The following is an 11,992-nucleotide window of genomic DNA, read 5'->3' as shown; positions in this document are numbered from 1 at the left end:
TGATATAATCTATAATATAATATAATATAACATAATATATTCATTTATAACATATACAAATATATAATATTCTGCTGTATTAAACATCTGACACAACCCTGACAATTAGAGAGAATGAGAAATGAGAAACATTTTTAGTACAAATGCATTTTATCAAGCTAAACTGTTGCATCATTCATCAAAAAAAAAACACATATAACATTAACAACTGTACCGTCATGCTATCTGTCAGACCGCATGGTCCCCATCGTTAGCATGAACTACATGACTAGCTCAAACTAATCAAAAGGAAATCTGGAACGAACTTTTATACTTATTAAACATGAGATATTTATAACTTTAAACAACATCATATACATTTTTCATGACTCGCATGTGTTAAAAACATATTCTTACTGTTTTATATAACTCATACCTGATGAGGGAGGAAATAAATGTATATTAATGACACGACACACGGAGCTGCTGCTGCTTCACATCAGTCTGTGTATTATTTGAGCAGCGCACCCCCCTCCCCCCTCAGGTGAACGCTTTCAAGGCAAAAGTAATCAAATGATCAGTGATCGATCGTCAGACAAAAAAATTAATATAAATATAATGTAAAATACATTATAAAAAAACATATTCAATGTCAAATATTTTTATAATTTTATATTATTTTTTTGTAACCACCACACTCTCCCCTTCGAAAATAAATGTCGTCCCGACATTACTCTGTTTCGTTTTAATTGACATATATACATATATATATATATATATATATTTCTTTTTTTTTAAGGTGGCGCTGTATAATGCAAATTCAAATTGTAATTTATGTATGCACTGCAGGTTAACTGTATTTACAACTCTTCAATAAAGGTATATATTACAGTCATATATACAGTCTTTTGTCTTGTTTGTTTTTTTTTCCCAACTATTTTAAGTCTTTTCAGTATGCATATAAATATACTGGCTGATACTGTGACACTGGGTAAGTCCACGGTATAAGGTTCTGCCTTTCATATGGTGTGGGGTGAAATGACATTGTGTTTGGAAGCTGTGCACTATGACATGCAGGGGTACCCAGGTAATCATAGGTGAATGTTTTCGGTGGTCTCCTCTCTCTCCTAGGCCATCTGTACCCCTGTTCTCGTTCACTGTTACTTTCATCTGGGGCTGCAGAAGCATCTGCTACATCATCAGGTTGTTCTACAGGTTGTTCCTCATTCATCGCATCTTCCTGTTGAGGTAAGTCTTCATTTTCTGTTTGGGCTGTTGTTTCATCAGCATTCATTATCTCTAGATTAAATTCTCTTTTTTCCTTTTCAGGTTCGCTGGGCTGGACAAAAGGTAAGTATGGGTTATCTAATTCGCTGTTTTCTTCCACAGGTTGCTGATGCTGCACAGCAGGTAAGTAACAGTAATAGTCTTCATCCTCCCCTTCTTCTGGACTAGACTCATTTTCATCGGCTAACCTTTGTTCGTTCACTGTCTTCTTCGTCTTTGACTCCTTCCTGAGTTCAACCTCCAATGGTAGGTAATCGCAAGACAGTAAGAGATTACGGTGAAGAACACGAGATCTTCCCTTTCCTTGTTCCGGTTTCACTTCGTAAATTGGACTCCCTTCTCCTACTTGACGTACTACTGTGTGTACAACATCTTCCCAGTGGTTGCGGAGCTTCCCAGTCCCACCTCTTGGTGTCAAGTTTCGCACTAGGACACGATCTCCAGGGCACAATATGGAACTCCTCACCTTCCCATCATAATTCTTCTTATTCCTTTCTGCTGACTTCTTCGCTGTCTGTCTGGTAATTTCAAAAGCTTCTTGCATTTCTTGCCTCCATCTCTTTACATGCTCTTTATAGTCGGCAGTTCCTGTTTCAGAGGTCAAGCCAAACAGCAGATCCACAGGTAACCTTGGGGACCTTCCGAACAGTAAATAAAATGGTGAAAATCCTGTAACTTCACATCGTGTGCTGTTGTATGCAAAGGTAAGTTTGTTTAGGGACTCTTTCCAGTTGGTTTTCTGTTTTTCGGTCAATGTTTTCAACATCTGGAGTAAAGTTCGGTTGAAACGTTCAACCTGCCCATTTCCTTGGGGGTGATACGGTGTGGTCCTTGATCCCGCAACTCCACAACTCTTCTTCAACTGAGCAACCAGCTGGTTTTCAAACTCCGCTCCTTGGTCATGATGAATTCTTTGCGGGAACCCAAACTTTAGAGCGTAGTCATTAAACAACTTGTCAACAACAGTTTTAGCTGATTTTGAGGTAGTTGCGTAAGCTTGTGCGAATCGTGTGAAGTGGTCAACTACGATTAAGATGTATTCGTACCCTCCTTTACATTTATCCAAATGTAAAAAATCAATGGAAACAAGCTCGAACGGGTGAGTAGTGACAATATTTTGCAGAGGTGCTCTGGTCTCTTTACATGGTTTCTTTTGTTTCAGGCAAGCACAACTTTTGGTCACATAATGATCAACATCATAATTCATTCGTGGCCAATAGAACCTTTCTCTGATTAATGACATTGTCCGATCAAGGCCTTGATGACCCATGTTGTCATGTAATTCTCTCAGCACATATTGCTTATACTTAGCAGGTAAGATCAGCTGTGTTCGGGTATTCGTCTTTCTACGGAAGATGCCATCGTCTCCTAAGACAAGTTTATCCCAACTGCGCAGTAAACATTTACTTTGTGCACTCAAGGTCTTAAACAGATGTCCTGTTGGCTTTTTGTTGGCCAACTTAAACTGTAATACGGGTCCAATGTGGTCATCATTTCGCTGTGCTTGTCTGATCTCATCCACAGGCAATGGTTCACATACGTGCTCAGATGTCAGGGTGTCATCAAAAGAAATCATGGCAGTCCAAGAGAGGTTGGAATGCGGTGCCTCTACTGCTTGGATGGTCGCTTCAACACAGTCAGATGGTAATTCCTCTGTGCACACTTTCATTATTGTCTCAATGTCCAGGGGCATTCTGGATAGGCTGTCTGCATCCACATTTTCCTTGCCGGGCCTGTATTTGATGTTAAAATGAAAATCCGCAAGTTCTGCCACCCATCTACACCCTGTTGCATTTAACTTTGCACTGGTCAAGACATAGGTGAGCGGATTATTATCACTAAACACGGTGAATGTGGGTGCATAGTACAAATAATCCTTAAACTTTTCGGTGACAGCCCATTTTAAGGCCAGGAACTCCAGTTTTCCTGAGTGGAGGTGGTACTTATTTTCCGCAGCTGTCAATGTTCGGGACCCATACGCGATGACCCTAAGCTTTCCGTCTTGTTTTTGATACAAAACAGCTCCAAGTCCCTGATTTGATGCGTCAGTATGAAGTACGAACGGCTGTGAGAAGTCAGGAAATGCAAGAACAGGAGGCTCAACCAGAGAGTCTATCAGTCCCTCTAGTATCTCTTGATGCTTGTCCGTCCACACAATTGGCGTCTGAGAAGGCACTCCCCTTTTCTTTCCTTTCCACTGCTGGTTCTTTGTCTCTTTGCACTCCTCTTTGTTTGCCTCAGTTTGTTTCAGTAGGTCGTACAAGGGTCCGGCGATTCTGGAGAAATCTTTTATATACTGTCGATAGTAGCTCAACAGGCCCATGACTGCTCTCAGCTGCCCAACTGTAGTAGGTCTCTTCTCTTTCAGGTTTGTCACAGCAGCTGTATCGGCCGGATCCATCTTACTTCCCTCTGCAGACACAATCCTCCCAAGGTAACGCACTTCACGCTTAAACAATTCACATTTACTAGGCTTTAACTTTATTCCATACTGCCTCAATCTTTGCAAGACTTTTCTCACATCCTCTACATGATGTTCAAAGGTGTTACTGAAAACTAACGTGTCATCCAGATAGGGAACGCAGATGTTATCTCTTAGCTCATCCAGGCACTCCTCCATACAGCGCTGAAAAGCCGAAGGAGCATTCATCAGGCCGAAAGGTATCCGGATCCACTCATACAAGCCCCATGGTGTTACAAAGGCTGTTAATGGTCGACTCTCCTTGGCCATGAAGCCCTGATGATACGCTTTTCCTTGGTCAAGAAGTGAAAACCAGGAGTTCCCTCCCAAACTGTCCATAATGTCTTGTACACGAGGGATGGGTTGTCTATCAGGATGAGTTTTACGGTTTAACTGTCTGTAATCGATACACAGACGTAAGCTACCATCTTTTTTTCGAACGCATACAACAGGTGAGGCATATGGCGAGTTTGATTTCTGCACCCATCCTTGTGCAATGAGATCATGCAGGTAGTTTTTCATTTCTTGATAGAGGGGTTTAGGCACTGACTGGTAAGTGCGTGCAACGGGAGTAGTGTCTTTCAGTGAAATGGCTAGCTGCAGCTTTTCTATGCAACCTATGTCAGTCTCAGATTTGGAGAACGAATCTGCCTCCTGTTTTAACATTTGTTGAACAATTTGTCTTTCAGGCTCACTGAGATGGCTCAAGTCAACCGGCGGAACCCATTCAATATTGGAGGTATGGCTGATTTCATTTTTTATTTGATTGACACTCACAGAAGTTAAACAAGGTCCCTCAAAAGCAGCAGTTGGATAAACGGCCTGTACTGGTTGCACTGTGCCTATGATCATCTTGCCTGCTAACAGTAAGTCATGATCCGTAGGGTTCTGAACACTGACAATTATGTGTGGCGAAGTATGTTGCCGCAGGGTCACGATTGTCTCACAGAACTCCAACCCCTCTGCCCACTGAGGGTTAACATCAGGCTCAAAAATGAGCAATGTCTCCTCTTCCTTTGGTCGATGTGACTGCACTCTGCATTCAACTTGTACAGATGTGTGTTTGGGCACATGAACATTTTCCTTTGTTGTTTTGACTAAATATTCACATGGCGTCTCAGCATGAACTCGCTCAATAAAAGCTTGGACTTTTTCTCTTTCCACACTAGGAAGAACAGTTCTTAGAGATTCAGGGGTAACTGGCTGAGTTAATTCCTTGTTGTTCATCATTTGCTCAATCACGTTGTATCCGATAATAGGATGACAAAGCTGTCTGCCCCTCATGACCAACACAGGTATGACAAGTTCTTTTGCTGTCAATTCATTTGATGCCAAACCAAAAGTCACTTCCATCCATCCCGTATAAGGAATGTCCTGTCCATTTGCTGCCACAAGACGGAGTCCCTCAGGCGCATCAATTACCTCTGCAACATTTCTCAGTCTGATATTTGGTAAGTGCTCATTTTTCCACTGCTCATCCACTATACACACTTGAGATCCTGTATCCCATAATGCATCAACAAGCTGGCCTTGGATGTAACACTGTACCAGACACTGCTTCCCTACAAAAGATGTACAGGTAGACCCGTATGCTTTCAGTTTCCTTTTAGGCATTGCAGCATTTATATTTACATTAGAGTACTGATCGCATTGTTCTTTGTGTTTTGTCCAGTGATTAGCTTGACAGGCTTTGGAGCAATACAATGTCTGCTTACAGGCGGCACATTGTCGCAATATGAGGTCAGGATCTGTGATGCCACAATGTGCACAGCTTTGTGGGGACTTTAATGTATAGCTGGTCACTCCCTGTCCCGCGGTGGTGACCCTGTCCCGTTTAACGACTGGTCTCTGTACATCATTGGCCCTCGCGCTCTGCAACCAGCCAGGAAATGGTCGCTGCTGCCACATCTATAACAATGAGTGCAGTACACATCCAATCCACTTTGCTGACAGGCCAGACATTTCCTCACACGAGTTGAAGGAGGATGGTAGCGTTGTGCAGGGAACCACTGTTGCTGTTGGAATGCTCCCCTTCTCCTGTCATAAGGCTGCAGATAACTTGGAGGCGGGTACAGAGATGGAGGAGGTTGCATGCTGGTTTGCTCCCTCACATGGGTGGGACACTGCGTGGACATGATCTGAGGCTGTGCTGTTGGGATAGAAGTTTCTTCTTGTTTTGACGCTCTGTTTCATTTGCGCACGCAACATTGACCTTGTCTAAGAGAAGTTCATCACTCACATCAGTTCTTGTCAAGTAAGGTTGCAGGTCACTTCTAATACTTTCATTTTGCAGGCCAGTTAAAACAGTGTGGAGAAACATGCTCTGGACAAGGATCGGGTCATATTTCAAACTGGATTCCACTTCCTGAGATGCAAACAGGATCTTTTGCCTCAAATCAAGACACCGGACGAGGAAACTTTGTGGGGTCTCTTTGCTGTTCTGTACTTCTGAGGTAAGCTGCTTGTACAATTCAGTTGCCCCTTTTTCTTGATAATGTGCTCGGAGAATGCGTCTGAGAATGGGCAGAGTTAAGTTTGGTTTTCCCTCCAGGTAGCTACGCAGCTGCATGCCTGGTGCTATTGCTCTTATTACTGCATCCACAATTTCAAGCTCTGAAAACCCCCTGCTCAGTCCATGCTCAATTTGATGAGCCAAACTTGAAAAGGTGAGTTTGTCTTTTTGTCCATGCTCACCGATCTGTCCTGATATTTTGAACTCTCTGTTCCAGGGAAACATGACTGGTCGGGATGGCACTGGATGTGGGTAGGTGTGTGTGTCTTGCTGTATGTTTGAACTTTGTAATGTGTGAAAGCTTTGTGGTATGTTTGTGTTTTGTAGTGTGCTAGTGTTTTGGTATGTGCGATTTGCTGCACCCTGTTTTTGCTCGATTAACTTTTGCAGAGCTAATTGTAACATGTCAATTTCTTTTTGCAGCTTTTCCTGCTCTGTTGTTTCTGCTACTGGATCTAAAGTCACTCCCTTAGACGTCTGTGCTGTGTGTTTTTCTGAATCACTTTTTCCATTAGCACTCTTAATTTCACTGATTTTATCTCTTAAACACAAAAGCTCTGACATACCAGCATCTTCTAGCTCCTCTAATGCTTCTCTCTCAATGTGTCTCACAATCACAGAAATAAGAAATGAACGACTTTGGCTGATGGCATATTCACATTCAATTCTTAGAAACTCGCACAGTTCAAGAAGATTCTCTCTTGAGAGAGCATATAATGCTCCTGTCACCTCAAGCTTCAAGTCCTCTAAATGATCCATGAGTTACTCAGTTTCTAGATGTGTGCAAAGTGATAGAAGTAATGTCCTTAGCTAGCTGGAATCCTGCAGCACTCCTGGTATCGAAGATTAACCTCAGATTGCATGCACTCTCCTTCCTGGCTCGACACGGACACCAAACGTCTTCACTCCACTGGTCACCTGGGATGAGTAGTAGGCTGAATGGCACTGGAAGCGGGCTGTCGTCACTGGAAGCCGTCTCACACTGCATTCATCCTCGCTGGGGCCTCCAAAATGTAGCACCCTCACCGGCTGATGAGGGAGGAAATAAATGTATATTAATGACACGACACACGGAGCTGCTGCTGCTTCACATCAGTCTGTGTATTATTTTTATAAACATTTAAAACAGTTCAAGTATTTTTTTTATAGTCCAGTGAGTGACAGCATCACTTATAAAACAGAGTTAATTATATACATTTTTCTTATACATTTCTGTAGCCACAATGAAAGACATAGTATAATATGATATAATCTATAATATAATATAATATAACATAATATATTCATTTATAACATATACAAATATATAATATTCTGCTGTATTAAACATCTGACACAACCCTGACAATTAGAGAGAATGAGAAATGAGAAACATTTTTAGTACAAATGCATTTTATCAAGCTAAACTGTTGCATCATTCATCAAAAAAAACCACATATAACATTAACAACTGTACCGTCATGCTATCTGTCAGACCGCATGGTCCCCATCGTTAGCATGAACTACATGACTAGCTCAAACTAATCAAAAGGAAATCTGGAACGAACTTTTATACTTATTAAACATGAGATATTTATAACTTTAAACAACATCATATACATTTTTCATGACTCGCATGTGTTAAAAACATATTCTTACTGTTTTATATAACTCATACCTGATGAGGGAGGAAATAAATGTATATTAATGACACGACACACGGAGCTGCTGCTGCTTCACATCAGTCTGTGTATTATTTGAGCAGCGCACCCCCCCTCCCCCCTCAGGTGAACGCTTTCAAGGCAAAAGTAATCAAATGATCAGTGATCGATCGTCAGACAAAAAAATTAATATAAATATAATGTAAAATACATTATAAAAAAACATATTCAATGTCAAATATTTTTATAATTTTATATTATTTTTTTGTAACCACCACACCGGCATTACTTTCGTTTTGTTCTTTGTTTATTTTGAATTAAAGTTACGTTGAATGTTCGCCGGTTCCCGCCTCCTTCTTCCCATTTACGAACTGTGTTACAGTGAGTTAATCACAGATATTGTGTGTATATGTATGTATTGTAATGTTTGTATGTATGTATTAAGTTATTTATTTAATCAGTCACTGGTTTGGCATGTGTCCAAGACAAATTTCCTTCGGGATAATAAAGTTTATCTAATCTAATCTAAACATGCCATCAACATGTGTGCAGTACAGGGTTTTAAAGGAATGCATGTGATGAATAAAAAACAAACAGAAAGTCCATGAAAACTAAAACAAACTGATCATGACTGTGACATGACAGGGACAAGCTGAACATGACAGGGAAGAAGGAACCGCTGCAGCCATAGAGGTGGAAGGACGGAGCGCAACGGACGGCCCATAAGTCTATGGCGAAAGTGGTGTGATGACTAACGAAGGGGGAGCCAGTGAGGCCCTCAATTAAAACGAAAAAGGACGAGGGAACGCAGAAGAGCCAATAGGCCGAGTGTCTCTGGTGGAGCCAGGGCATTCCCGGAGATGGTGTAGGGCTGCAAACATCCGGCAGTGGCGGGCTAGAGGACTGGCTGAACTCTGTGGTGGTGGCGATGAAATGAAACTTGACAGGATGACAGTAATCATGATAAGCTCCACACAGGTTAAAGCAAAGAATAGATCCCAGGTCATAATGTGCACTGTACTTAAACAGTGATAATTTCAAACAGACTGATGAATCACGGATAATAAAGTTCTCTTTGGACAATACAGATGATTCAGATACCAGGTGGGATAGGGTGGGAGTCAACACATCCCCATAGAAGTCCATCAGCTAGTCCTCCATCTTCGTTCCCTCAGCTGTTGATGTCGTGGGCTCATTTCCCTGGTCAGATTCACTATGGGGTTCCACTTCCAGAGTGATGGCAAGTCCTGTCCTCTAATCCTCGGGCTGTGACTCACTTGTCGCAGAGGGCCCACACGATTCCTCCATGGTCGATGGTGTTGAAGTTTGCTCTGGGTCTGGCTCTCTGGATATTGGTTTGATGCTCTCCAAACACCTAATGACGGCCTCCTTCCAGTCAAGTTCTTTGGTGTCTGGGAGTTCAATGGGATGATAGTAGTTAGCCCGATCCAGACAAGTGACTTCAGGGTCTCATCATCATATGGCAGGTGTGTGCAAGACACACAAGTGGGGAAGCCGCTTCCGCCTTACACGCTATGGCGTTGTTGCAGGTCCATCAGGCCAAAGCACTGAAGGACCTGCACGAGGGTGGTCATGATCCGCAAGTTCTGCAAGACCTTTGTGCCGCGACGGACCTCGCACTTCGAGCGACGAAGGTTACGGCGCGGTCAGTGGGTCGTGCGATGTCCACCATGGTGGTCCAGGAACGCCATCTCTGGCTGTGTCTCGCGGACATGAGGGATACCGACAAGGTCAGGTTTCTTAATTCCCCCGTGTCCCAGACCGGCCTTTTCGGCCACACGGTCTAGAATTTTGCCCAACAGTTCTCGGCTGTACAAAAGCAGTCAGAGGCCATCAGTCACATCCTGCCGAGGCGGTCAGCTGCTGCACCTCCACCGCCGGCGGCACCTCAGACTGCCCGTCGCCGAGGGCACCCCCCTGCAGCCGCCCCCGCTCCCACGCCCCAGCAGCAGCAGCCTCCATCCAAGCGGCGTCGTGGAGCCGGTCGCGGGCGGGGTGCCCAGCCCGTCCAGCCACCCCCTAAGAAGAAGGGTGGCAAGGCCAAGTCCAAGCGGCCCTAGGACGGGCGACCCGGAGATGGATGGGACTGCTCTTCAGGAGGTGGTGACAACACCGCTCCTTCCCCCGGAGGAGGGCTGGGTGGAGAAGCTTTTGTTTCCCTTTTTTGTTCCGCCGCTGGCTCAACGGCCAGCGGTACCCAAATTTTCAATAAAAGAGCAGTTTCCTCTATCTCCGGGTCCGAAGAGGCCTCGGAGAGCAGTGGGAGGGCTAGAACCTCACCACTCTCATCCAACTCTTCTGTCGCCAGCGGACAGCAGCGAGCAGCAGGTAGGCAAAACCTCGACTGCTCCCTCTGTCCACCCGTGGAAGCAGGTAAGTGTTGCACAGCACACTGTGACCCCGCTTCGGGCCGCCTCACACAGAGAGCCTCCCGGGCCGCGTCCCTGCGTTCCACCTCGCTGCCCCGCGGCGGGTACGCCGGTGGTCCCCTTGGTGCTGCTTGCGCGGTCTCTGGGAGCCTGGCTAGCGCTCCCCAGTCCGTCTCGCTGGCTCCCTCGGACCATCAGGCTCGGTTATGCGATTCAGTTCGCCCGGCACCCCCCCCCCCCCCCCCAAGTTCAGGGGCATCCTCTTCACTACAGTGAAAGATGCCGATGCCCCTGTTCTGCGGCCGGAGATCGCAGTCCTACTGGCGAAGGACGCGATAGAGCCGGTCCCTCCAGCCGATTTGAGGTTGGGGTTCTACAGCCCCTACTTCATTGTACCCAAGAAAAGCGGCGGGTTACGACCGCGAGTGTATCCGTCCCAGAGATTGGTTTGCAGCGATCGACCTGAAGGACGCGTACTTCCATGTTTCGATTCTTCCGCGACACAGGCCATTCCTGAGCTTCACGCAGAGGAGAGGATCTCTTTTCTCGGTATGGAGTTGAATTCGGTCGAACAGGTAGCACGCCTCAGAGAGGAACGTGCTCGGTCGGTGTTGAACTGCCTGAATACGTTCAACAGCAGGACAGCGGTCCCACTGAAGTTCTTTCAGAGGCTCCTGGGGCATATGGCGGCTGCAGCGGCTGTAACACCGCTCGGTCTGCTTCATATGAGACCGCTTCAGCACTGGCTTCACGGCCGAGTCCCGAGATGGGCGTGGCAACGCGGCACGTTCCGGGTGCCAATCACTCAGGAGTGCCGCCGAACCTTCAGTCGTGGTCGGACCCTTTGTTTCTCCGGGCAGGAGTGCCCCTAGAACAAGTGTCCCGGCATGCTGTGGTTTTCACAGATGCTTCTGCCACCGGCTGGGGTGCCACGTACAACGGGCATGCAGTCTCAGGGGTTTGGACGGGACCCCATCTGCATTGGCACATCAATTGCCTCGAGTTGCCGCCTCAAAGGCCTGCTTCGGGGCAAGCATGTACTGGTCCGTACGGACAACACTGCGATTGCAGTTGCGTACATCAACCGTCAAGGTGGTCTACGCTCCCGTCGCATGTCGCAACTCGCCCGCCATCTCCTCCTGTGGAGTCGGAAGCATCTGAGGTCGCTTTGCGCCATTCATGTTCCCGGTGTGCTCAACCGTGTGGCTGACGAGCTATCACGAGCTGCGCTGCCAGGAGAGTGGCGACTCCACCCCCAGGTGGTTCAGCTGATCTGGAGAGAATTCGGAGAGGCTCAGGTAGACCTGTTTGCCTCACCAGAAACCTCCCACTGCCAGTTGTTTTACTCTCTGACCGAGGGGACACTTGGGACAGATGCACTGGCTCACAGCTGGCCCCGGGGGCCTGCGCAAATATGCATTTCCCCCAGTGAGCCTACTTGCACAGACCCTGTGCAAAGTCAGGGAGGACGAGGAGCAGGTCTTGTTAGTTGCGCCTTACTGGCCCAACCGGACCTGGTTCCCAGAACTCTGGATGAAGGACCTTCTTCTCAGAGACGGGGCACTCTTTGGCACCCGCGGAGGTTCTAGGTGACTTACCCCCTGAGGTACTTAACACCATCACTTCGGCACGTGCACTGTCTACGAGACGTGCTTATGCCTCGAAGTGGAACCTGTTCATCGAGTGGTGTTCTTCTCGCCGTGAAGACCCCCGAAGATGCTCG

Source organism: Chanodichthys erythropterus, chromosome 16 (genome assembly GCF_024489055.1).
Source record: "Chanodichthys erythropterus isolate Z2021 chromosome 16, ASM2448905v1, whole genome shotgun sequence".
NCBI lineage: Eukaryota > Metazoa > Chordata > Actinopteri > Cypriniformes > Xenocyprididae > Chanodichthys > Chanodichthys erythropterus.
The sequence above is the reverse complement of the archived record's forward strand: the minus strand, read 5'-3'. Positions refer to the sequence as shown.